The 27,778-nt window shown below is 36.3% G+C and overlaps 1 protein-coding gene across 2 annotated transcripts in view; it reads left to right on the top strand.

The window, feature by feature from the left end:
- Positions 1-27,778, top strand: part of SESN1 (sestrin 1) — a 104,419-nt gene that overhangs the window by 54,638 nt on the left and 22,003 nt on the right. The window contains exon 2 of one of the 2 annotated variants that reach the window (XM_057737923.1): positions 14,472-14,568. The exons of the other annotated variant lie outside the window; for it this stretch is intronic. The gene's annotated coding sequence lies outside the window, so the exon portion shown is untranslated. The remainder of the gene's footprint in view (positions 1-14,471; positions 14,569-27,778) is intronic. 2 annotated transcript variants of the gene reach the window in all.

Consider the following 27,778-nt stretch of genomic DNA (forward strand, 5'->3'; position numbering starts at 1 on the left):
ATAATTTTCAATTAAAACCTGTACCTTTGGGGTCTTATGTTATGAAATTCTGCATCTTATTTTAGTATTCTATTTTAGTTGGTTTTGTCTAAAACTTCAGTAGGGAGAGGAACAAGCACTGCCTTCCCCATTTGGCCTCCATCAACACTCAAGCAGGGGGGTGAGGGGAACTCTTTGTTATTTTTGGAAAAGGGTGCATGCTCCAGCTCTCCATCAGGTCTCCAAAAGGCACCTTCTTGATTGTAAGGAATGGAAGTGCCTTGTTACAGCTCCCATGACACCACAACTTGGAAGTGGCCTCATTACTACAGGGCTATATTGAAAGTCTTGACTCTCCCCAGGCCTCCTCTGATATCACCTTAGCAGGGAAGGAGGAATGCTTATTACTGCTGGTGTGAATGGATTTCCAGGCTTTCCATGTGGTCTCCTTCACTGACATTGCTAGTCATGGGGGATGAGGGGCACTATTGCCCAGTGCAGATAATCGTCCCAGCTCTACTTGGCCTTCTCTGACAGAATAGGGCCAGATAATTAGGAGCTACCTGGAAAGAATTTTTTTCTAACAATATTGTATTTTTTAAAAAATCTAACAGTGTTTTAGATCAATTATTATAGATGAGAAATATAAAAGCCTGGTCTCTGTAGCCAAAGGATCAGGAAAAGAATAGCCTTGTAAGACAGAACATTTTTAAATAATAGCCACTCTACTGTAGTCAGCGGCCACCACCACTACCAACCACCACCAACATCACCACAACAACAAAACTGTGGCCCTGTTCTCAGATAATTTTCTAAACATCTAATATCCTTATGCAAATCATTTAGGACACTGATGATAATATATGAATGCTTAGATAGGTAAATACATAAATATTTTTAGTTCTGGCTTAAGTACCATTGAAAAATGGCTAGATTTCTGATGCATGAGATATATTTTATTAAACATACATTTATGGTAGATAGAACTTCTACCACAAATTATGTATTTACAAGTATATGAACTCAATATGCCTGTTTCTTCCTACTACGAAAAGTTGAAACAATATAAACACCTGATGTAATTTGCTGGAGTTGCCTCAAGAGTCCTTGGACAAATGTTTACATGAAGAATAGAGTAGCACTACTAAAATGATAAATTCATAATTACTTTCCCACATTTAACAACTCAGTTGACAGAGAAATCAGAAGTCTGAACGTTAATTAAATTCAACCTTTTCATCCTTTCTCAATCCCCATCACCACCCCAAAAAACCTTCAGTGTGATACTTTTGTGCCTAATCAATTAAAGAAGTATATTTAAATGTAATAAAAAGGGATATCGTATGAGACCTGCCAACTTAAATTATTTCTTTTTTGTGAAAAAGAAAGTTGCTATTCTTGTTATGTAAATAATTTTCATTAGTGCAATAGCTGAAGACTAGCAATTGAAATAATCTCTATTCCCACAACTGGGGTTTTCATGCTAAAGATAACATCTGGTATCACTTGGCTATGTATTTCCAGTTAGCTGTTTTCCCAGTCATGGTTCCCAAGTGAGCTCAACCATCTGTATTCTCCCAAGTCCTCCATTGGGCTGATGGTACATACACATTTGTGAAATCCCAGCCACATCCATGGTGCAGTGTGTAGTCATGAAATAACCACCTCAGTGTGCTTTCTCCTCTCTTCCATCCCTATTTCCTTTCCAGATTTGAGGCCACAGTAATTCACTTGACTAGTATATTTTATATGAACAATACTCGAGTTAGAAAAAAGAGAACTATCAACAAGTTTCTTGAAAAACTGAATTTGTAGCCAAAAGAACTCTTAATAGAAACTTAGCTTGTAAATTCATGAAAATACTTGTTCCCATTTCTGTCAACTTCATTTTGCTATTTGGGTCAACCAGTTTAGAATCTTTACAAGTAAATTGTCTCTGTATAATTTGGTAACTTAGGATCTTTACTACTAGTGATAGGACGATGACCCCTCCACTTTAGACACTTTAACAGGGCTTAGCTAAAGAAGGCAGCACTTGCTGGCAGTACTCAATAGAAAAGCCACAAGACAACCCTGTGATTTGCAAATTTGATGTTCTCGCCACCAAGTTATTTTTTTAAATTGGACCTTATCTTAAACTGAAAACAGTAAAATATAAAGATGATGCTTTCACACTAATAGTTACTGTTTGCAAAAGTGGAGGGAAAGTATAGTAAATCCTCAGTTATCTGTCATGTTTGAGAATATGGAATATTATGGTTAGTAAGCTATTGCAACTTAAAGGTTTTATGCAGCATATGCATACCTATACTCGAAACAAATTTGTGAAGTAGGCAAATTTATTTATTTTTGACCAAAATTTATCTTTCCCTACCCCCCATGGGATCTTTGCTCACAAAGAACATGTTCTTTTCTCTGCTGCCCTAATAGGTCATCAAAACCTGGTCTTAAGGAAAGAATTGACCCCTGCAGTGGAATTATATCACTTATACATTTAACTTATTCAAATGTAGCTATTCTTGTTCATCAAAAAAATTTTCAATGTGAGGCAGAATGTATTTTTAATATAAATATCATAGGCAATTCTGCCTAACTTTACACTCAATGAGCATATGCCCCTGAGTGAGTGTGAAATAAGAAACAGAAACCTGTGATGTTCTCCATTGGTCTGAGTTCCTCTCACTTCTCATAGAGTGAGCATCTCACCATTCTGAGGGATTTTCAGTTGTTAAAGACATATATATACAAGGCTTTTTTATACAAAGCTTCTAAACACAAGCCAATGACTCCAGCTGGTGTCGAACCAAATAAACAGTCATCAGCTCTAATACTGAGGGACAAACTGTCTGCTTTGGACTTAGTAAGAAGTGGTGAATCTCTCTTCATTCTGGTACTTTCAAAAGAGATTTTCAAGGATAATTTTATCTACATGATTTTCACCTTACATGGCTATGTAAGGTTTGAATCCACTATATAGTTTGAGTTTTTTCTTTTATATGAGTTTTATATTTGCATTTTAACAGAAAATAATGGAATTATTCTGCTTATAGAATTATAGGCATTATTGAACCTCAACTAAATATGTGAAATAAAGACAACTAGGTATCATTTTAATCTCTTCATCTCTGAGGGAAAATTTGGGTGACATATTTTTATTTATTTATTTATTTTTTACTTGTTTTTTGTTTTGGTTTTTGGTCTTGGTTTTGTTTTGGGGTTTTTTTTGTTGGTTTTTTTTTTTTGGTAATATCACTTCTAAAATTACACCAAGTAAACAGCCATTTACTCTATCAAATCCTAAGACCAGCCCTGATTTTACACACAGATGTCTAAGTTTCTCAAAACTGTAATATGATAAAATACATCAACATTAAAATTATGTATTTCACCTCTGGTTCTCAATTTTCTCATTTATAAAATGAAAGTAGGTACTTAGACACCCTTCAAATTCCAATTCTAGCTTCACTCAATTTATTTTATAATTATTTTAGCTCTGAAATCTATGATTATTACATCAGATGTGGACTAGATGCTGAATATTATTGCGTTGTTTAATCAGAGGGAATTTTAACATCTTGCACTACTTCAAAATCATCCCTGTTAATTAAGGTTGCCATAACTACTGCTATGCAAAGATACCAATTAATAAAAATTTATAGTTTCTAGGGCCTAATGATGTTTACTGTGTGAAATAAAAACATACTTTTTTCTGTTCCCTAAATCCAATTTGAAAGAATAAGAGGGGAAAAAAAACTGGATTTTTAGGACTTTGCTGGCCAATATTTGAGCTAAGATTTTGATTAAAAAATATATTTTTATAGAAAATAGCAGTGCAATATTGTTGCATTACAGAGTCTTAAATGGCATGGTTCGTAAATGAGGTAACTTGTTTTTCTGGACTTATGGTCCATGGGGGAGGAAAAGACTATCTTTACTATTTAGAATGTATTCATGCTTTTTCATGCTGTATTAAGAATATAACAAGTGTTATGTTTTGGCTGCATGTTATGGACAGCGACCCTGTAGAAAAAGACAAGGGACCCTGATCAGTAAGAGTTTCCTGACTCAGGTGCTTGACAAAAGCCAAAGAAGATTTTTAAGCATCCTATAAGCCTTTTTGCTAGTACTGGTGGGACGGTGTTCCTGTTTTTCTCTGTTTCAGATTTATAATTGTTTCATTATTTTACCATAATTATTTCATATTAATTTTACATACCATAAAAATTTTTATTAGGTTATAGCAATTTCATTAGATTAGAAAGTAAACATATGATACTTTCCTAATGGAGAAATACTGAGAATAATATTGCTCAACTGGAAATAAGAAAGCTGAAATTGTGGTAGCACTTCCTCCAGGTATTTAGCTCAAGCTTAAGCAGAGTTGTCTGAAAAGTTAACAGGAAAAGAAACTACTTGTGAAATGTTAAAACCACAATCTAAGAAAAAAAAAGTTTTTGTAATGTCATATTATAGAGTATTAAGAACTAAATGTCACAAACTGGTTTTGTAGTATTTAATAAACATACTTTCCCACACCTAAGATAAAAACAACAATAACAAAAGGTACCAAAATCCCAACATCAGTTGCTGAGTTATTTGGGTGTTTTGTTTTTGTTTTTTCATTCTTCTGGAGCCATGTGTCCAACGATAGTACCATCTTTATATTTTAGGCAAAGAATGATTTTCAGGTTTTCTGTATGTCTCACGGTGGGATGACAGTCCACAGGTAAATTTCATATTAATTATTTGAAACTTTGAACTTACTTTCTCTCTGGCAAACCCTAAAGACAACCCATAGAAGCCAATTTTAACTCTGCTCTATTGCCACACAGTAGTGCTAGCAGCAAAAATGATGTTTCTGTTCTATTTAGCAGTGTTTGTATGAGAAAATCAAAGCTAAGTTTTGACTGGGGATTTCAACAACACTCCTTCCCCATTCTACCGAATCACCTCTTCCCTCAGGAGACACTGGTAGAAGAAGGTTCCAGTGAGAGGTGAGAAGGGATACAAGCTCTAGATAGGCTCTGGGGTTGGGAAGAAATAGTGGGGAGCCTTTTGAGGGTTTCTGAAGGTCTTTGCTTTTAGCAATGTAAACAGCAGATATAATAATAGAGAGGGCGGTTGCTATGCTCTAAAGGTTCCAGAAGTTTAACAATAAGCTTGTCCCTATTAATCATTAACACATGAAAGAGTTTGTGAGGATGTATGAAGCCCAGTAAAATTCATTGAACGAATGTTCCTTTCCCTTCTCCCTCCTCCTTCCTTTGCTATACAGCTACATCTGTGCCTTTGTCCCTGAGAGTCTTCCTCTACATCTCATTTCCTGCTTTCTCCCAATCTTTTACATTTACCTATCTTTCACTTTGATCCTTTAGTAAAATTCGGAACCATAGAGATGTAGTACACAAATAACAGAACACGGTTCAATCTGCATTTTAAAATATTACCTGACTTAACTCTCTGAGTCAGGGTCTGTTGTATTCATCAACTAACAGAATACAATAGGCACTCAAAATTTGTTGAGTGGGTAATGAACAAAAAGTACTGTTTTTGAGGACAGTTCTTTTATGGAGTTGAAATTCTAGGATGTAGAGAAAATAGGCTCTAGCGTGGGTGGGGGTAGACTAAAGGATAGGTTAGGAATATAATAACTGTGGTGGTGGTAGAGCAGTTGAATGAACTTACCCCCTCTCCCTCCATCTCTTAACACAAGGAAAATGAATCAAAGGTAATATCTACAGGGGTCCAGGAGTTTACAGTAGGAATAAGAAGAAAGAGGACATAAAAAGACCAGGCATGTATGAGTTGAGAACTAACTTGTTGAGAAACCAAGAGACCTTAAATTTTGGCTTTCATTTTGTCTGTATTTTTTTTAGGATTGGATTACATTAAGCTGCCAGTTCAGGAAATCCAATGTAAGAATTCTTATACGGGACAGTTTCCTTCTTTCTTGTATGAATGAAGGCAGTCCAAGGCTGATTTAGAAGCTCCGTATGATCATCAGGTGCCCAAACCCCTTCGGTGTTTTTTCAGCAGTCTCGAAAAGGCGTCCATCTCTAAGATAGACGTCCAACATGGCTGCTCCAGCTCTAGAAGCACATCCACATTCCAGACGGAGGAAGAATTCACCCGGAGAATACGCGTATACTTCCTCACTTTACTTACATTTATTATGCATGCTCCATTTCCCTTTATAATCACATTGGCCAAGACTTACCAACTTGGTCACCTAGATGCAAGGAAAGCTGGATAATTTATCTTTATTTTGAGTGGCAATATACCCAACTAAAGATTTGGGTTTTATTAACCATTAGAGGAAGCAGAGAATCAACACTAGGGACAACTAGCCATCTCTACCACATTGACCAATGGATTTTCTTGGGAAAATATCAGTAATAAAAGGTAGCCAAAGAATTGTTAGAGAAAACATTCAATATTGTATTTTTTTAAACTATAGATTCTCTATTAGTGTGTAAAATCATTGAAGCTAGATTGTGCTTGACATTAAATTATTTGTAGATACTTATAAACATTGTAATTAAAAGAAACAGCATTACAAATATTAAATTTTATAAAGTACATCAATACCTAATACTTTTAATCTTAAACACACATTGTTCAAGCCCAAAACACCAAAAGGGTGAGTAAAATTTGAATATTTCACAAACGCTGTGCTAAAGAGTTAAATTTATATTCTAAAAAGACAGGGCTGCTAGTTCAGGGTATTGTAGCTCTTACTGTGTAGCTCTCAAAGCAAATATTTACTGACTACTTATTATTCCAGTCACTATGTGCGATTTTATGTAATCCTCTGGCCTTCTAAGGTCACTATGTTATCATTCTCATTATACAGGTGAGGACATCAAGGCTAAAAGAGATTTAATTTATCCTTGGAACCCAGGGTTGTTGGACTCTAATGCCAATGCTTTTTAGTCATTATATTTTACTGCTGCTTCTTTATAAATGTTTAATAGTATAATCTATCTGATTGTCATCTTATATCTACATGGAAAAGATCTGATTTTAAGTACTGATTCTTTCACTTAATCACACTGCTTTAAGCTCTAAAGATAATTGCAGAGGGACATTATGGAATAAAAACAGCTGGAGGCATCTGTCCATAAGTGAACAGTCACAAATGAAAGCAACCTCAGTATCCTATCCATAAGCATCTCATCAAAACCATCTTTGACAACACCACCTTTGCCTTATACAGTATTTGTTTAGGTATAAAGTGGAAAGAAGCAAAAGGCTTCTTGGGAAGTAAATTTTCTTCTCCTAATTCATCAACAGTTTTTGGAGGGGGGAGGTCACCTTAGGGGCCACCTTGACCCACTCAGAAATTTGTCTCACGTTAGCATGAGGATTTAGGCATCACCTCAGCTCATTTTCCTTTAAGGCATTCATAGTCAATTTTTAAGATTCTGCCTTCTTTACTTTACAGAATATGTCTCCAGAATTCCATTTCTACTCTCATCACTCTGGCTTATACCCCAGTTACCCCTTAACTAGACCATTACGCTGTCTTAAAGTCTACCTGCCCTTAGCTTCTCTCCACAACTCAGACCATCCTAGAGGTTTCTGTTAATCTTCTAAAATCAAAGCTGAATCACCTCATTTCCCTGCTTGACACATTTTTTGTGATCTCTTGACTTCTTCCCCTCATCTGAATCCATAGCACTGCCTATACCTTTAACATAATTCTACCATATTTGGTTCTTTATTGGATTATAAAGCTCCTTAGGGCTGGAATCGTGTTTCTTTCATTTTAGTACACTTTGAAATACCTTGTGGGTGCTTGCGAAGCACTGTGCTCCCTGTAGAGAGTTGTTAAATGAAAGTTGTTAAATTCTTTGCTCCCTTTAAGGCCAAAATGTGGTTTAAAAAAATTACAGCATATTATCCTCAAGCAGTGGTTATAAAAAGTATACCTTCTTCCTACCTTTGTGTGACCCTGATCCAACTCTCTCCTTCATTAAAGGGTTTGGGTAGATAGAAGAAAGGAAGGCTTGGAATATCTCTTTCACTGAGGTTGAGGCTATCTTCCATATTACATTTTTCCTTATTTAAGCATGCCTATGCGTGTATCTGTCTTCTTACCTGTTCATATAATCTTAGGGAAATTAGCCCTAAATCTGTTTTCTGATATTAACCACCCCCCCCTCCTTACTTCCTCTGATTCACCCATTATGTGCCAGGGGATTCAGTGCTGGACAAGATGGGTCATTTCTTACCTTTGGATCTTTCAGTTTCTTTATTTTTTATTGGCGTATAATTGCTTTACAATGTTGTGTTAACTTCTGCTGTACACTGAAGTGAGCTGTATGTATACATATATCCCCTCCCTTTTGGACCTCCCTCCCACCCCCTTCCCCCATCCCATCCATCTAGGTCATCACAGAGCACTGAGCTGAGCTTTCTGTGCTTTATAGCATGTTCCCAGTAGCAATCTATTTTACACATGGTAGTGTATGTATGTCATTCCTAATCTCCCAACTCGTCCCACCCTCTCCTTCCTGCCATGTGTCCACATGTCCTTTCTCTATGACTGCATCTTGATTATTCCTGCCTTGCCAGTAAGTTCATCTGTACTATTTTTCTAGATTCCACATATGTGCATTAACATACAATATTTGTTTTTCTCTTTCTGACTTACTTCACTCTGTATGCCAGACTCTAGGTCCATCCACCTCTCTACAAATGACCCAATTCCTTTCCTTTCTGTGGCTGAGTAATATTCTCTTGTATATATGTACCACATCTTCTTTATCCATTCATCTGTCATTGGACATTTAGGTTGTTTCCTTGTCCTGGCTGTTGTAAATAGTGCCACAATGAACATTAGGGTACATGTGTCTTTTTGAATTATGCTTTTCTCAGGGTATATGCCCAGTAGGGGGATTGCTGGGTCATATGGTAATTCCATTTTTAGTTTTTTAAGGAACCTTCATACTGTTCTCCATAGTGGCTGTATCAATTTACATTCCCACCAACAGTGCAAGAGGGTTCCCATTTCTACACACCCTCTCCAGCGTTTATTGTTTGTAGATTTTCTCATGATACCCATTCTAACCAGTGTGAGGTGATACCTCATCATAGTTTTGGTTTGCATTTCTCTAATAATTAGTGATGTTGAGCATCCTTTAATGTGCCCCTTGCCCATCTGTATGTCCTCCTTGGAGAGTTGTCTGTTTAGGGAACTATACAAGGGAGATATTTTACTCAGGGGGGTAGTGGTCAGGGAAGGCTTCTCCAAGGCAGCGACTTCTAACTTTAGACTGACAGCGAGAAGTGGGCCTGGATTAGAGGGAACAGAATTGTAGTCAGAGGGAAGAGCATGTGCACAAGTCCAGGAATGATCCTTATGGGTAGACTGTGGTGCTCGGTGAAGTCGTGAGGCTGACGAGGAGGGGAACAGTTAGTCTCACTATCTCTTCCTTAGATGTACACAGGTTTCCTTTGCCTGCACTCATCTTGTACACTTATGAAAGTCACTGCTTTTACCACTGTATGCCACTACTCAGAAAGCTTTTAGGGCTCCATTATTGCGTTTTGCTTTCTCTAGTCTCCTCTTTCACTGGCTTTGTAGGCTCCCTGAAACTGACCCTGACTTATTTCCTACTGCTAACTCATGTCCCCCTGCCTGGGACAAAGACAATCTCCTTGCAGTCTCTAAGAGTTCATCAGGCTTGTTCTCCTATGCCATTCCCCTCTACCCATCTTTCAAGCCTTTACTAGCTCTCTGTTGCCTCATATTTTCAGTTTGTGGCACGTAATTTAACACAAATTGCACATTGCCTAGTGTTGTCCTTACTGTTTCTGAGTCTTTTATCATCAACTGGATTGCTAGCTCCCTGAGGGCTGGCTTGGAAGCTACATTTTAAACTGTTGAGTAGGTGAAAGGAAAGGCATTGGACCTGAAGTCAGACAGACCTGTGTCTGACTCTACCTCTGCCACTTAAAGGTTGGCCAGTTTCTTCTTGGGTTGTATAGGAATAATGTGATCCATCTCACAAGGTTGTTGTGAGAAATTGCACAAGTTACTCGATGTGAAATTTGTGGACTGTAAAACTCTCTATATATTTTCATTTCGTTCCACAGTTATGTAGAGGTCTATTCATTATATAATGCAAGATTTTATGGTTCCTTCCAAGACCTTAGGAGCTTGAGAATTTCAGACAGTTGTTTTTCCTTTGTGACATATTTCTCTCTAATTCAGGTCCCAGCCATTCTTATTCTTCCTCTGTTTCACCTATTTCTACCCTGTTCTCAAACATGTATGAAATCATTTTAGATGGCCAAGAAAATAATATTTTGAAACATGAAAAAGTTCCTTTGCCTAATTTATTGATACACTGAAGAAATGTCCCACTGTCATTTTTTCCTAGCATACTCTGCATGGATAAGAACCAGTTACTTAGCATCCAAACCTTTACATGAATGCTCTGGACATAGAGCACTGCTCCGGCCTTTGTGGGCATTCATGGTTCTAAATAGTTTTTCTGATATTCCTGCTTCTCCAGAACCCATTCTTCTTATTTTTTATTTTTATACCTCTGCTTAGACCAGATTCTCAGATTAGCGGGTCCTATCAGTCACTTCTTATCAGATACTAAAGCTCAGATTCTGAGGGTTCCAGAGCTAGGGATCTTGTTTATGCTATTGCAGGACCAAAGAATGGGGAATCAGAGGAAGCAGACACATGCCCCTCATCCCAAGTATCAGGGAAAGCTATGGCCAAGTTAAAAGACCATTTTATTACCTACCACTTGTACTAGGGGGAAAGAAGGGACTCAACATACTGACGTTGGTTACCTTACTGTATAAGAGCTTATATTATTTGTCAATCTTTGACTGTATCTAAGAACTTTACTGAGGAGGTTGAAGGAGCTCAGGAAAATAGACTTTAATTGCATGCAAATTTATATAGGAAAATAATGAACATGTCCTTCCTTACTAAGAAAAACAGAGAGTAGACAGATCTGCTTATTATTGGGGAAAAGGAGTGTTTATGGGGAAGAGGAGGTGGTAGAAAAACGGCAACATTTAAAATTCAGTATTCATGGCATTTTAGGCAATAATTCACACCCCAAAAAAATATTTAATATAGCAAAATCATCCCTGTTACCCGTAAGAATTGTTCTGAAAAGTAAAATTGCCATGAATCAAGCGCATATAGTCTGGAGACCACCTTTTTGGTACAATTATTGTGTTTAAACCATGGTTTTCATTGTTGCTAATAGTATCTTTAGCCATCAACAGCTAGTAAAAAAATCTTTCTAGGACATGGAGCTCTATAATCTTTAGAAATAGTAGCTGTCTGAAATTCCTTGTAGAACTCAGGACCATTTTTGTTACTTTAGTTCCCCATTTACTGCTTACATTATTGCAAATGTTCTATAATAAATAATTTTCTTAAGCAGAGAGGATAGGAAGTATCCTGAAACTGTCATTATCATACACTAAACCTCTGTTTCGGAGTAGTCATGAAACTATAAGAATTTTAGACTGTTATCAAGTGAACAATTGAGACTCTAAATGTATATGAGACAGTTAAGGTACATTTTTCAAGGTAATCTTCAAACCCAGTTCAAAGATACCTTCTCTCATGTCACCAATAGGCACCATTGTGCGATTCCAGTACTATTTTTTATTGTTGTTTTGAGGGTCACGGTCATTTATTTTCACTTTTTTTTTTTCTCATTACATTGGCCTAGGAAGAAAAAAAGCATAAGCATATAGAATTGTGCTAGTCCTCTGTCTGTCCTTTGAATCAAATTGGGATCCAGGTTCCAGCTGTAATTTCTTGATCTGACTCTGTTAGAGAAAGTTGACCACTGTTGCTGGGGGCCAGGGTGTAGGGGGAGAAACACAGGAAACATGCATCGACTTGACTATGGAAGGTTCATGTTCCAGGGCTCCCATCTGGGTAACTGAGGATCCTCTATGTAGATCATATGTGGGGGAGCCCACAGCAGCTCCTCAAAGCGATCAGGCATGGCACAGGTGGGAGGCTGGTATTCAGGTGGTGGGAGGTCAGCCACTTCTCTTCACCTTCAAGGCATTCGCATTCTTGTAGGAAACTCCTAATCTCATGGCCGCTCCAAGGTTTAACACACTGGTCTGAGGGCATTTCTTCTCCCTGAGTTTCTTTTACCTTCTCTACTTCCTGGAGGTGTCTAGTAATTTCAGCCTGAAATGTCACTTTCTCCATTTTTTTTCTGAGTTTTCTCTGCAGCCTCAGGACCTAATCCAGAGCTGGAGAGAGCTGGCACTTACTCTGCCTTGATGAAATTCAGGAGGTTAAGTGGTCTCCTGAAATGTGTCTGCTCCTCTCTGCTTCTGGCAGTCTCTCTCCAGTACCATTTTTTTATTTTTGTCTGCAGATTTTTTGGAATGTTTTGGGTGGTGTTATTATTTTCTGATACAAATAACCATGGTTTAGGGACTTTTTAAAAGTATCTCTTTGTCCAGCACACTGGTTCCATGGCCCAGTCTTTGTTCTATGCCAGGTTCTAGGACTGGGGGAATCATTTTTAAGTATTAGATTCTCTTTGTCTTTGTGGTATGTGCTGCCCCGTTTTCCACGTGGCATCAACTAATGTTGGTTTTTCAGAAGTGCTTTTTTTCTGACCCAAGGATACTAGAAGTATAACTGTGTTATTTAACCCTGTCTTACTCCAATATCTGCCTGCTTTAGTCTCTGGAAGAAAGACCACTTTCCTTTTGCTGTATGGAGTTAATGTAGCAGAAAATCATCAAAACAAGAAATAGACTAGAAGAAAACATTTACAACACATATATGAGACGAAGTACTTGTATTCAGAATAAAGAACATTTTCAACTCAGTAACAAGAAGACAACCAGCCCAATTAAAAAGCAAACAACAAAATGAACAAAAGAGTTGAATTGCCACTTCATGAATGAAGATACATAAATGACCCATCAGCACGTTAGAAGATGTTCAATATCAGTGGTTATCCAAGATATGCTAATTAAATCCACAGTGCATTATTACTACACAAGGGCTTCTCGATTTCAGCATTTGACATTTTGGGCCAAGTAATTCTTTGTTTTGAGGGGCTGCAGGATGTTTGGCAGAATCCCTAGCCTCTACCAAGTACATGTCAGTGGCAACCAACCTATCAATTGTGAAAACTAAAAATGTATCCAGACATTGTCAAATGTCCTCTAGTGGAGCAAAATCACCTCCAGTTAAGAACGACCGCACTACACGCATTAGACTGACTGAAATTAAAAATATTGACTATGCTAAGAGTTGCTGAAGATGTGAAGCCACTGGAATTCTCATACACTACTGGCAGTGATGTAAACATGATTCAGCCACTATGGAAAACAGTTTGGCAGTTCTTTAAAAAGTTAAACCTATGCTTATCATATGAGCTGGCCATTCCACTCTAAACAAAGAAAATGAAAACATATATTCATACAAAGCTATTTAAGATCCTTAGGGAATGTACTATCGTACTTAGGTGAGAATTTTACCCATGAAATGAAAATCTTAAATACAAAGAACCTTTTCTTTGTTGACATGTAGTATTTTTTCCACTTCCTTACTAGGATCATTTTGCTTGTTCCTGAACTGAAGCTCCTTCAGTGAGAATCTATTGGTGTAGACTTTTACTTTTTCCTCTCTTAAAATGTGTTTCTTGCATTCACTTTCTTGAAAGATAGTTTCATATGTTAATACAATTCAAGAATGGCCATTTTCTCTCAGTGCTTCAAAGATACTATTCCCTGATCTTCTGGCTTCCGTTGTTAAAAATTAGCTGTCAGTTTAGTTTTTCCTTTGTAGGTAATCTGACTCTTCTCTTGGATAACCTTAAGACCTTCCCTTTTTCTTAGAGTTTTTCAGTTTTACTCTTTGTCAAGATATATATTTCCTTTCAGTTATTCTGCATGGGATTCATTGTGCTTCCTGGAAAAATGAGGATTGGTGTCTTGAATCAGTTCTGGAAAATTCTTAACCATCATCTCTTAGAATATTGCCTTTTTCCTTGGAGAACTCCAGTTAGATATATATTAGACCTTCTAATCCATCCTCTATGGTTTTTATATCTTCTTTCATAATTTCCATCTCTTTGTGTTATGTGCTACATTCTGGATTATTTCTTATGATTTACTTTCTGGCTTATTAATAATTTTCTCCTCATCTATGCTGAATATGCTGTTTATCCATTGAATTTGGTTTCAATTATTATAAAATCTGTATTTGATTCATTTTCAGATCTGTCTGGTTATTTTTTTTTTTTTTTTTGATGGTTTCTTGTTCTTCACCCATACTTTCCATTTCCTTTAAAAGTTTAAGAAACACATTAAACTGATATTCTGTATCTATAATTCTAATGCCTAAAGTCTTACAGGTCTGAGTCAGGTGATGATTGTTTCTTCAGACCTCACTAATGGTGCTTTTTTTCATGGTATGTTTTATTATCATAAGCTTATATTCATTGGAATTTTATCTCCTTCAGAGATCATCTGTATTTCTGACTGGAGCCTGGGAGATATAACCAACCCACTTGAACTGAATCCTTGCCTTGTTTTTTTGATTGTTTGTTTTAAAACCAGGTAGGTAAAGGGATTTAAGTTCCCAACTTCTTGTGTATGAGCCATTTTGTGTTTATAAATTTTCATAGGAAATTTCACCCCTTCTACCATGAACAAAAGTTGAAACATGCAAATTTTTTATCTCCTTTTGTAGATGGGGTGTTTTTCCTAGTTAATTCTTTCAATGATAGTTTAGCCCTTTCGGGTTTGGCTTTGTGATGGGGTCTCTTGTCCACCCCCCGGTTTCCCAAGTCCTAGGCTTTTTGTCATCTGTTCCCTATGCTGCTGCTCTAGGTTACTGGGGGGTCATAGCTACCAGCCTCAGTAATCCCTACCCCCTTGGATTCCTCCTATTTGTCATTTTTGGCTTCTAAGAGTTTCTGTTACTTTGCCAGTTCAGTCATACTTTTTAAATTATATTTCTTATGGAAATATTTGTATGTGTTTTTTTTTTTTATTTTTTTTTATTTTTTTTATTTTTTGGCGCACGGGCTTAGTTGCTCCGCGGCATGTGGGATCTTCCTGGAGCTGGGATTGAACCCGTGTCCTCTGCATTGGCAGGCAGATTCTTAACCACTGCGCCACCTAGGAAGCCCCTTTGTATGTGTTTTGTACAACATGAGTAAGAATCATTACTGTGGAGGTTAGTAATTACCCTCATCTGTCAGAGAGTGGTGCTATCAGAGATCCTTAAGTCTTACATCAAAGTACACTTTTAGTAAATGGCCTACTACTGTACTGTCCAAGTGCTTATTTCTGCTTTTTAGCATTTTTCTGATTCTTCCCTTGTGATCAAATGGTTGACTATCATTCTTTATCAGTTTAAACAGTAGTCCCAACTTCCTTCTAAATTAGTGTAGACTTAGAAACTCAATAAACAGGCTTGTTATAATTTTGTACAAAATAAAAATAAATTGTATCAAAGAGAGGTAAGGCAAAGATTTTCCTCTGAGTACAATACATACTCTTTGGTATATATGCTCTGTGCCATCTATTTTACTTTTCTTTTCTTTCTTTTTTTTTTTTTTTTTTTTTGAAACTTGTTCTAGATTCTTTTCTTGAGATTGTCAAAAAAGTTTATTCAGCTATAGTGAGATATTGCTATACCATAGTCTCTAAAAATCACCTATTTTGGCCAAAATTACTGATTTTCAAATGTGGAAGAAAACATTTTAAGGGGTGTGTGTGGGTAAATAATCATTAGATTTAATCCTACCAAATAAATCACTCTGAATTCTATATTTAATTTTTTTTGAGTAGGCAATACAGTATTTAGTGAGTAAACAAAATTACCATATTTTCTTATATTTTAAGTCTATTAATGTGACTTTAATCATGATTGTGTGCCAATTTGTCTTCATTTATGTTTTCATTTTTCCCTTTTATATAAAATGCTATAATGTTTTCTAGAGGTTATGGGGCATTATTCTGGCAGTAGGCTCAGTGGGGAGTCAGTCTAGATTTCCTGGAAAGGGATGATGTCTAATGACTTGGGTGGCCACAGAGGGTGGGGTGAACAGTCAATTATACAAAAGAGGTTGCAGGAAAGATAGTATAGGAGAAGATAGGAAGAGATGAAAAATTCATGGTCCCTTGGCCTCTTTCACAGTGGACATACAATCACTGGAATATTAACAGTGGAAAGGAAACTAAAACACTATCAGACAACATCATGGTATAGTAGAAAGAACATGCCTTTGGAGTCAGACAGGCTTGAGTTCTAACCTTTACTCAAGCCCCTTGTTTGCTATGTGACCTTAGGTATTTAACCTCTCTGTCTCAGTTTCCCACTTCTGAAATGAAGATAGCCTCTACCTGAAGGGTTATCATAAGGGTTAAATGAGTTAAAACATATGTAAAGTATTTAGAAGCGTACCTGACACATACTAACTACAGTGTGTGTTAGCTATGCTATTAATATTAACAAATCTGCAACCATGAAGTTTAGCATCTGTCTACTTCCAGAATCAAATCTTAGACTAACAATCTGAGTTATTGGTTTTGAAGCTCTCCATTAACTGGCACTGAATCACCTAATTGCTATAATAACAATCAGATGTTTTGCATAACAGAATCCTGCTTTCCAAGCCCTTTGTGCTTTTTTGCCTCTGTAGTTTAAGGCATTTCTCAGTCTAAATGTCCCTTTAGGAGCAAAAAGACTACACTAGGTGCATCACTATAGGAAATTATAAGAAGGTGAAGAAAGGAATAAGATATGGATATTGTTTTTAAAGAAGACTGGGAAGAAAAAAAATGTTTGGCTCATAGTAGATGCTTAATTAATATTGGTTGAATGAATATTGAATAAGTAGGCCCAATATATCCATATATAGAGAGGTTCATGAATTAACAGAAACATACACAACCAATCCCTGGTGTATAGATATATAAGTGTTAAGTAATTGATGAAACTTTCAGTAAGATTTGGATGTATGCTGTTGTAAATTATTAAGTCTTAAGAGCCCAAGGAAAATATGAGCTTGATATAGAGTGTCTCTTTCCCAAACAATGTATTGAAAATACTTTTTTTCTTGATACACATAGCTTAGTTATCTGTGACATTTGAAGACAGAGGAAAAGGATGAAATAAGGTTATCACCAATAAGTATAACCTAGAATTAGTATCCAAATATTTTTTAATTTCCTCCTACCTTCCTATGGATGTATGGAATACAATGAAATATTGAAAGGAAGTATCCATGTATACATTTTTTACAGCACCCTACAGTATCAATAGCAAATCTCATATTTTTAGTGCATGGTAAGTTCAGGAGGTAACTGATGATATGGCAAGTCAAGCTGATCTACTTAAAGTAATTATTTTTTAGGGAACTAAAACTAGCAAATGACTTAAGCAGTATTTGAAAAAAACAAAAGGTGGTTCTTGAAGATTTTTACAGAAAATATTAGAAACTGCTTTAGAATACTTTATAAATTTGGCAAGCCAAAAGCAGAATGAGGAAAATTATTAGCTATTGTTTCACAGTGTTTTCACAGTTGTCTCTATGGTTAGTAACACTGTCAATTTGAGCAAATACTGAGGTTTGCACTACACATTACAATGATGAAATCTGTAGCTCTTTGAAAATCCCTTCTAAATCCTCAGAAAACGTCCTTCTCTCAAGAATATGTACTGAGTGATAGAAATAAGGAGGTAAAATTATATAGAATGGCACTCTACAATTTGTTGTTTGCTTGCTTGTTTTGAAGGTTGCATTTGTATGTGGTTGTTTTTAATCATATTTTACATTTTTGGATTTGGACTGTAGCATTTTCTTATTGGGTTCCCCTTTCCTCCAGTGCCCTGCAAATTTTAGAAATTGAGTGTTAGGGAATTTAAAAAAAGAAGAATCTTATACATCTTCCTACATTTATCCTCTATGCACAAACAAGAAAGAAAATTTCCCACAAAATTCTATATGTTATTGCAAATACACAAATATTTTAAAGATAACTTTAATGTATACAGTATCTGGCACAATAAGGATGAAAACAAAATTATCACTACATTATTAAAATCTGATATATTTTGTTAAGGGTTGGTGAAGAGATTTTATCTTTCTTTAACCCAGGAGAGTCTATCCTGTTTTATAACTTGTGGTCTGCTCTGACACTATATAATTTAAACAAACAAGCAAACAAACAAAAACCACTGAAGGTTGGACTTCTTTGGTATCTGGATGGGTGGAGTCCTTACCTGTTTGTTTGCTTTCTGATTGGCTGAAAACTGTTGCTAATCTTGTTTTTTTGTTCTTTGGGAAAGTCAAAAGTTGAATGTCACCTATTTGAACAGTATCCTGCTGCTTTTGACTCTGCTTTGCTCTTTCTCCTGATCCACATACTTTTTTCTGGTATCTTTTGAAGTTTGGATTTTTTTTAACCCATCAATTTGTAAAGTTAGTGTGCACTATTTTAAGATTTTAATTGTACATTTGTAATGCACAAATTAGAGTACTGTGGTTTAATTTTTTTAAGTCTGGTTGAATATTTGAAAGTTGAATTTTCTGACATAAAACACCTTCTAACTGTAAAGAGCAAATATGTTATTTAAAGCCCTGCCCATTACACACAGAAGGTTATTTGGATATTAATAATATCCTTATTGTTAATAAAAAACAATTCCAAAGTGCATCATTGAAAAATTTATTAGGTCAACTTTTCGTGTTTTAGGATAAAAGCTATTATTGATCATATTGGTATGTATGTCACTGAAGGATAAGATTGACTTTATTCATGTTTTCTGGAGAAGGGCTAGAAGGATTGACAGTCCTTTCAGTTATAGACCAAATCCAGGACAGCCTAAGCGAAAGATCTACTGGAAGGCAAGTTTGGTTTGTAATTCAGTAAACCATAATTGAACCGTTGTGGTTCTGAGAGCCTTTTCCCTAAGGCTCTATTTGGCATTAATGGGAATGAGACTTTGAACTAGATTTCCCCAGCACCCATTCAGAACCAGAAGAAATCCTGGGAACATTCTCTGAGCCTTAAAGCCTGACCCAAGCCTTGGATGAACAACAGAGAGAGCTACAGACTAGCATGTATTCTCCAAACCTGCTGGGAGTTCTAGTGTACAGATCAGGAGATGTGGCATGTATATAAAACAGTGATATTCAGTTGTGTTACTGACTTTTTTGGTCAGCATAGTCTTTAGTAAAACAATATTTATATCATATATAAATATTCTGATTTATATATAACATTTAAAATGGCATTTTATTAATAAATGATCTCTTTAAAATTTGAATAAAGTTAAATTATTTATCAAGCCAATTAGTGAGAACAATGAGGCTAGCTTATGTTTTAAACATAAGTAAAGGGGTTATGGATTATAGTTATAGTATTTCTGTATATTCTTGTATTCATAATAGAGAAATCTAGATTCACACAGCAAAGTACCTACATGATGTAGCAACCTACTCACTACTATAGTTTTACTCTAGCAGATGCAGACAGGCATGAATTTTTTTAAAACGCCAGAACACACCAACTATACCCTTCCTTGTCACTGACAAATTTAAAAGAATGTCCAAATATACAGAGATGATGGAAGAAGCTTCATTTACTCCAGTATCTAAATTATTATTTTGGTGGTTTCCAATGCATTTAATGTTTATAGATGTTTGTAGGTTACCTTGAAAAAAGAAAGCTCAAATCTAATATTTCATAATATCTCTAAAGTACTTGTAAGAAATACAATTCCAAAATCACTGGTAATGTACAAGGAAGCCTGGTGTAGGGGGAGGCTGGATTCTGGTTAGCTTAAAGCACATGATTCTTGATAAAATCAGGAATTACATTAACAGAGTAGAACTTTAGAGCTGAAGTAAAGTTTGAGAGGTGATGAAGTTCAGTTGCCCTTCATTTTAAATTTGAGAGGATTAAAACTAGAAGAGTTGATAAGAGATTGCGATACCTTCCAGGTTTTTGTGTTTGTTTTCTTGTTTGTTGTTTTGGTTTTTTTTCCACCAGAGTTAGACAGTAAATAGAGGACTCCCTATGTAATGCTCCCTGACAGAATCCCAAGCTATTTGCTAATCTCTATGACTACGTGAGAGGTTTTAAGTCTAAATGAAATAGACATCCAGTCTCAAATTAGGACATTTCTGCTTATTCATAGGATTTAAGAAATTAAATTCATATAATTGGCATTCAGTAAATATTTATAAATAGTGACTGAATACTGAGTGTTTACATATTAAGATTTCTGTTAATTGGTAAAATAATAGCACTGACATACATACATAAACCTATGCCAAAATATATTTTTTAAATTAAAGATATAACAAGTTAAAAAAGAATACTACCTTCTCCAACTTGTAATATCTGAATAAAATCCTATTTTAATATTTCTCATTATTTGCCAAAAATTAGGAAAATCAGATTTTCTATTAACCACAAATGAAGTGATCTTGAATTCTGTTCAAACTTAACCTCATGTAAAAAATTTTTTTTTAAGTTGTATTCTTCTTTTGAGTATTTTTAGCTAAAAAGAAAGATAGTAGTGGTAAGTGAAAATTAATGTATTTATTGAGCTACAGTGCCCTGAATGTACCCACATCCTTTGGGCAAATGGGAAAATAGCGCACAGAGGTTCAGTAAGGATTTTGGAGGGCAAAAGAATAGATGAGAAAGTTCAGTGAATGGCACTTAATTCTAAAATGCTTAATAACATGCAAGTAATCTGAAGATGTGGCCTTGTACTTTGTGACCAGGGTTAAGGATCTACAACTTAATACCCTCTTGAAAAACAAGAGATCTCAGAAGGAGGCAAAGAAAGAAGGTAATTTAAAGGATTAAAGGACCTACAACTAAAGATTAGCACAAAGGAACTGGGGGGGGGGGGGGGGGGAGGGTTGGTGTTTGAGCTGTGTTAGAAAAGCACATATTGTTGAATTCTATTCACTACTTGGTAGTACTAATCATGGTGAGGGGGCGTGGATAGGGAGGTCAGGATAACTGTTATAAACAAAAAATAACTTGATTAAAAGATTTTAGAATATTGTCATTAGGATTTTGTTTCTTTGAATCAAACTTATCTCTAGTATGAATAAAACATTCAAAATTCAGACATGATTAAGCTAATGACTTACTAATATGTATTTAGCCTAAACATTTTAACTATGGGTAAATTCGGTTTTATAAAGGAAGTAAACACTTGAAAATTCAGTTCCATGAAGTCTGTGGGTTCAGGATAAGTTGAAGATACTAGGTTTGATTTTAATCTATTTTGAAAAGATAAGTTTTTGTGTTATGCCAGACCAATATATTTCTTGGACTTAAAATTATAGGTTACATATAAAGTCAGTTATTGCCTTGTGCCCACAAACAGAAGCATTTTGAGAATTTAAAAAATATTTTTACATGTGTTTTTAGGTACAGATGAAATCCAGTCCCTCAAAAACTATTTTAAATATAATACAGTATATATGTGCAGCCTGAGAAATATTTTCTACTTGAACATGTCATACGTTAAGTATCTTCCATTACCCTTTTTTTTCTTTTGAGTTCGTATTTCCTTTTTCTCCTTCTTTAAAACCTTCAGTAACTCCTAAGAACATATGGGATACAGTCCTAACTCTCAATTTCCCACTACACTCACCTTTTTCCTGAACTTCATCCTATTTGAAATTAAACCCATTCCTTCTTATATACTTCAATAACAATGCTGAAAAGTAATTAGCCTCTAAAAGTTGTAATGAATAAATTCTCCCATTTAACTTTGATATCTCAACACTTTCTTTCCTGTCATTTAACTCTACATAAGCCTGAGGTTGTTAAAGCAAGACTTGGTTACAAAATATTCATGATTATGTATATAGGCAGTGTCTGACTTGTATGTACCTGCCTGACTTAACAAGTGAGCCATATGTACCATTGCCCAAACCTATATAGCTGCTATCTTGGTAATGCAGGAGAATAGGAACAGAAAAATCAGAGGAGCTTCAGAATATCTGGGGTTCCCAAAGAGAAGAAAGGAAGAGACTGAAAAATAGAATTTGCTTGGTAGAGCCGGAAAGGACAAGCTGATTCCTAAAGCAGAGCCTGCCTGCCTGCCTAAATAATGACCCGAAAGCCTCCAAAAGTGTTTGTCTGGACGGCCCAAATCTTTTATAATATGAATATTGAACTTGAAATTCATTATTAAGCTTTCAATTGAGTTAAGCTCCTCCTCCTTCTCCTTTGGAAACATCTCTGTGGAGTTCATTCATTCAATACATTCTTACTGAGGGTCTACTCTGTGCTGGGCACTAAGGCATTAGAAATACAGCAGTGAACTGCCGGGATCAACTCGGCGACTCGAGGTGAGTGACGGGTGCCGCAAGCTTGAAGAACACACAGACACAGACTGAAGAGAAAGATGGGACCGGGGGACTCAAGACCTCTAGGATCAAGAGCCTCGCTGATTGATCCCACGTTGCTTTTATTGAGTTCTCGGTATAGCCTAAGGGTCTGACACTCCCAGGTTAATCCCATAAACAATCAAAGCCCTCACATGACTGGGGGCAATGATCTTTGTTTGCCTCCTGGGTCCTGATTTGAGCTGGGTGTGGATTTGAGCTGGGCGTGGCATGGGTTTGAGCTGGGCGTGGAGAGCAAAGCAGCCCTGGGGGCAGGAGACCTCTCTCAAAAGGATTAAGGATCTGTGCCCCACCCGTGTTGGCCCCTCTGCGACTGTGCCTGTCTTAGGTTGTTCCTCCCTTGAGGAATCTTACCCGTCTCTGGCTAACCAGTCATCCTCCAGGGCCAAACACGGTGATATAAGGAAGGCTCTATGCACCACCCCTGTTGGCCCCTCTGCGGCTGTGCCTGTCTTAGGTTGTTCCTCCTCTGAGGAATCTTACCCGTCTTTGGCTAACCAGCCATCCCTCAGGACCAAACAGGGTGATATTAGTCTCCATGCCCCGCACCCTCAGCTCCTCCACTGCTCAAGCAGGACATTCTGAATCCCATCGATCGGCCCACATACTTCAACATTTTCAATGTTTCAAAAAGGTTCCAGAATGTCTTCCCACAGTGAACAAAAAAAAGACAAAAGTTCTGATTTTATGAAGCTTACATTCTGTTGACACAGACTAAATAAATTAGTGTGAGATGTCAGTCCCTATACAATAAGAAGTGTGAGTTAGTTTAAGAAGCCTGTTTTCTTCCTAAAACCTACCAGTTATTCTAAGAAGAATAGCGGTAATGTGAGAAGCAGGTAGGAGGTTGGGTAAACTCAGGTGAGTTATGTAGTGAGGGAGCTTTGGGTAGCATGAAGTCACCAAAGGTCTGGGGAGACACTTGACAGGAATGACAGGGATAGAGAAATAGAGGAGAGAAGCTCTCAAGGACCAAGACCACTCATTCTATGATTTCTTTTTTCTTTTTTTTAAACCAGATCTCACCCTGAGTATAGCAAGGGAGGTAAATTTTTCTTTCTTCCTGCCCTGTTTTCTTGCCATCAGAATCAAGAACTTAGGCTAATACACAATTATTGAAATTTTAAAAATATTCATTAAAAGAAGCAGCCAAGCTTCTGCTGCTTTGGATTCAGACAGACCTAGGTTCTAATCTCAGTCTTCATTTTACTACTTTTACAACCTTGGACAAGTTACTGATATGTTACAAGTTTCTGTTTTACACATTTGTAAAATAGAAATAATTATATCTGCCTTATACGGGTAAAGTTCTTAGTGTCCAATATGTTGGTCTTATCATTAGCCTGGAAAACCTGACCATGATTTAACATGCTTATTCTTTGAGAGACAGTGATTTTCTAATTTAAAACCATGGACGCTGTTTGGAATGCTACTTGTTTACAAATATGAGTGATGGTCTACGTTTCTAAAACCCTATGTAGAAATTTAAAACTGTGCATTTCTGAAAGAAGAAACCCTAAAGGAGAGAAAGAGAACAAAGATGTGTCAATATTCTTGCTCCTTTATAAGTAATATAATTCTAAAAATTAAATTGAAGAAGTGACAAAAGTAGAAGACAAATAGAATATAAAATTACAGTTCAGTACTAAAAGGATCTCAGCATAACCAAAACATGATGTTGAAAGGAAAAAAGTGCTTAGCAGGCAAGCTATATATAAAAAAACAGGAAGATATCAGCTAGAGGAGAAAAATCTTGACAAAATTAGTAAGCAGAAGTAATCCTTAAAAACAGCATTAACTCCAAATAAAAATGTTTTAAATGATAATAGAGCATTTTTTTTTCAAGAATGCTTAAACCACATAAATCTAACAAATCCCACTCCCACTCTTAAAGGAGTTCTTTGGTTTAATGGCTAAAATCATAGCTATGTATGTCTAACCAATTATTAAATATAATTTCTATTCTAAAGAATAGATCTACAAATCCATAGTACTTTAATTCCTTTAGTTAATGAGAAAATTCAAGGTTTAATATGTGGTCCATGAAAGTGTGATTATACCTTTTGGCCTGATTAGTATTCTTTCTATTAAAATATACCTATTGTCTTTCATGAATTGACTGTATTTTTTCAAGTCTAATGGATTTAGGGAAGTCACTTGGTCAGGAGAGCATATAATTTGAGATTTATCTCCTAAATTTCAAAAACAAGAGTATGAGGCATCATTTCCTTTCTCAAGAAACTTACTATCATGTTGGAGAGACAAAACCACCTTCATCCCTACACTTTGCTTCATTTCCATTGCTTCACTTCCATTGTTCTTCAGATCACCCTCTTGCCTTGCCAAAATTGCCTCAACAGACTTCCTAACTCATCTTCCTGCCTTTAGTTTTGCCTACATCTTAGCTGAAATGCAAATTTGATGTCATCCTACTCTTTAAAACTTTTAGTAACTTCACAGTACTCTTAAAAATGAAATTTATTGTCCTTAATGAATCTTAAACAAGGTCCTTCCTTACTGTTTATGTTTACCTAAACTCCATCCATTACTCTCCATACCTCTGCTCTAGACCCCAGTGAACTTCCTTTATTCAGCTTCCCTAACAGACCGCCACTCTCAGTCTCTCCCCTGTCTCTGGGCCTTTGCGCACACTGGCTTCTTTGCTTAAAACTCTGTCTTTCCTCTCCCAAACACTCCCCCAATTTTCTTGCCAAGACATCTCTACTGATCCTCTAAGCCCTAGCTCAGATATCACTTCCTTCAGGAAGCTCATCTTGAACTACCACTCCAAGTCTGCTCTCTAATGCTTCATAGTTTTCTGCTCAGATCAAGTCATTTTACACCACTCTGGTTTTACATGGGTGTAACATCTTGTTCTTGACAAAGTAAGAGTCAAGACCATTACTGCTAATGACAAATGCAAAACCCTCATTTTGATACAGTTGAGTAGGTTTATCAAAACATTTTTATTTATTTATTTACTTACTTAATTTTTTGACCACACCTCACAGCTTGTGGGAGCCTAGTTCTCTGACCAGGGATTGAACCCACACCTTCAGCAGTGAAAGCACAGAGTCCAAACCACTGGACCACCAGGGAATTCCCAAAACACTTTTAGGAGAAATATTTCAGAATTACTGTTACTTCTTGGATTAGATGTCAGGATTCTTCATTGAAGAAATAAAATGTTGAAATGTTTAAATAGCAGACTTTGTAAATAGCTGCTGGCCTATAATGATAGCCTACGGTAAATATCAAAAGCATCGCCCTTTCCAGTTACTAATCCGTTCAGGAAGTTTATGACATGCTTAGCCCTGGGGGTTCATTAGGAGAAGCATCTTCAGGACATCTGGACTACTCAAGTAGCGAAATCTTTGGAAAATATAAACTTTTTATTAAATGATTTCGAACAAAACATTTCCAGAAGTGAGATCTACACAGTGATATTTGCAGGTCAATACCGTTGTTGGAATTCTTGATTAATAGGTTTACTTGGAGGCAGCCTTCTTATGTTGGAGAAGAGAGTGACTAATTCACAGTTACTGCTCTATCAAAAAGAGCAAAAATTAGTACTCTTTGAAGAACTTTAGTCAGTCTTTATAGAAACCATAAAGGAATCTTGATATTTAATGGCTTGAAGGGCCTCAGTAAGAACTGAATTAGAATATATTAAAATTATTTTCCTCTTTATGTAAGGCAGCATCAAAATAAACTGGAACTTTCACACACACAAAAAAAAGAAAAGAAAAGAAGGAAGGAATTCTAATTGGAGCTTCCTATTCAGTTTCAACATATGCTTCTTTAATAAGCACAAAGTATCAAACATGAACATGTATATGTATACATATACACACTATCCACACACACATATATACACATGTGCATACACAATTTACAGCTCTAGTTTATATTTAAATATTTTAAACCATTTTTGCACTACCTAAATGCATGCTTTTCCCTTGCCCCTCATTAAAAAATAGAAAAGTAAACATTCTCCATTTTGCAAATGATATAATTTTAATGTCACAGACAAGGTTATGCCCTACTAGACAACTAACCCCCACTATTTTATTCTTTCCAGAAAATAAAATCACAGCTCAACTTTTCTAGAGCAAGAGTCACCATTTTTCACATACTTCTCTCATTATTTATAGTTCACAACCCCTACATCAAGTCCATTTTATGTCTCATCTACAATCAATTTATCTTGGAGGGTATGTCATATTGCTGCAAACTGGATGATTTACTGGGTTTATTTTTGCCTGTTTGTGGCTGAGTGGGCATTAGATTATACTGTTTGTTTTTGTGGCTGTGCTCAGAGGAAGAGAGCTTAGAAGTATCTGTAACCTTTTCTTCTATGTTAATATTAACCTCAAATTGCTTTTCTTGACCCGTAAAAATATTTTGGGTGCTTTAGCAATTTATAAAAGCAGTGTAGGAGAACATGTAACATCATCTTATTTATCTGGAAAAGATAAAAAGTAACCATTTTAACCTGCTACTCTTAAAAGTGTGACAGTTTAAGAGCTCAAAGAGTAACTTAGTCTTCTCTGAGACATTGTAACCTCACTCCTAAGACGGAAACTTATTTTCATTTATGAGCCCTGGTTCTGTGTCTGTCGGTATTTATTGACTTAAACTCCACTTGTTTCCTTCTGTCAGAAGGTTCCAACTTTTTTTTTGCCTGAGCATGTAAGCTTTTGAAAATACAGGGCAAACATGCAAAAAAGAGATCTAATTTAGGAGTTGATTTTTTAAAAAGAAGGTAATGGGGCCCTGTAAGGAAATAGTGTTGACACAGGACTTGAGAGATTTGTGTTCCAGATCCAACAATGTCAGTTATTTGTGCTCCTTTATGACCTGTTTTCTCAAGTTCCTCATCAGGTTTCAGAGAGAGATTCTTTCTTTAGAACCCAGGGCGCTTATGAGGAAACAAATTTTAAAGCTTTCGAATATACTTCGTTGGAAAAAAGAAAATTTAAAGATCTGCTACCAAGGCTTATTATCTGTGCAGGAGAGTGATATTTATAGTTTCTACATAGCTTACCAAAAATAATTTTGCATTGAATATAGGTCATAGTCTCCTACTTGATTCTGCATTCTGGAGCCCAGTCAGCGTTATTTGGGCATTATTGGAAAGAAAGAAGGGAAATTTCAAAAGTTCATAAAGTGTGAAGCGAATTTGATTCCTCCTGCTGGTGTCGGGGTCAGCCTACAGGTTGGTTGCTGTTTGGCCCTAGGTAAATGGACCCGAGCGGGAGGGGAGAGGGCAGGCTCTCGGCTGCTGATGCTGGGACAGGGGCACATTTGCCTTTCACTGAAGCCCAGCTACAGTGCACGCTCACCTCCCCGCGGACCGAGCCGACTCCAGA

The sequence above is a fragment of the Hippopotamus amphibius genome, chromosome 6 (genome assembly GCF_030028045.1).
Source record: "Hippopotamus amphibius kiboko isolate mHipAmp2 chromosome 6, mHipAmp2.hap2, whole genome shotgun sequence".
NCBI lineage: Eukaryota > Metazoa > Chordata > Mammalia > Artiodactyla > Hippopotamidae > Hippopotamus > Hippopotamus amphibius.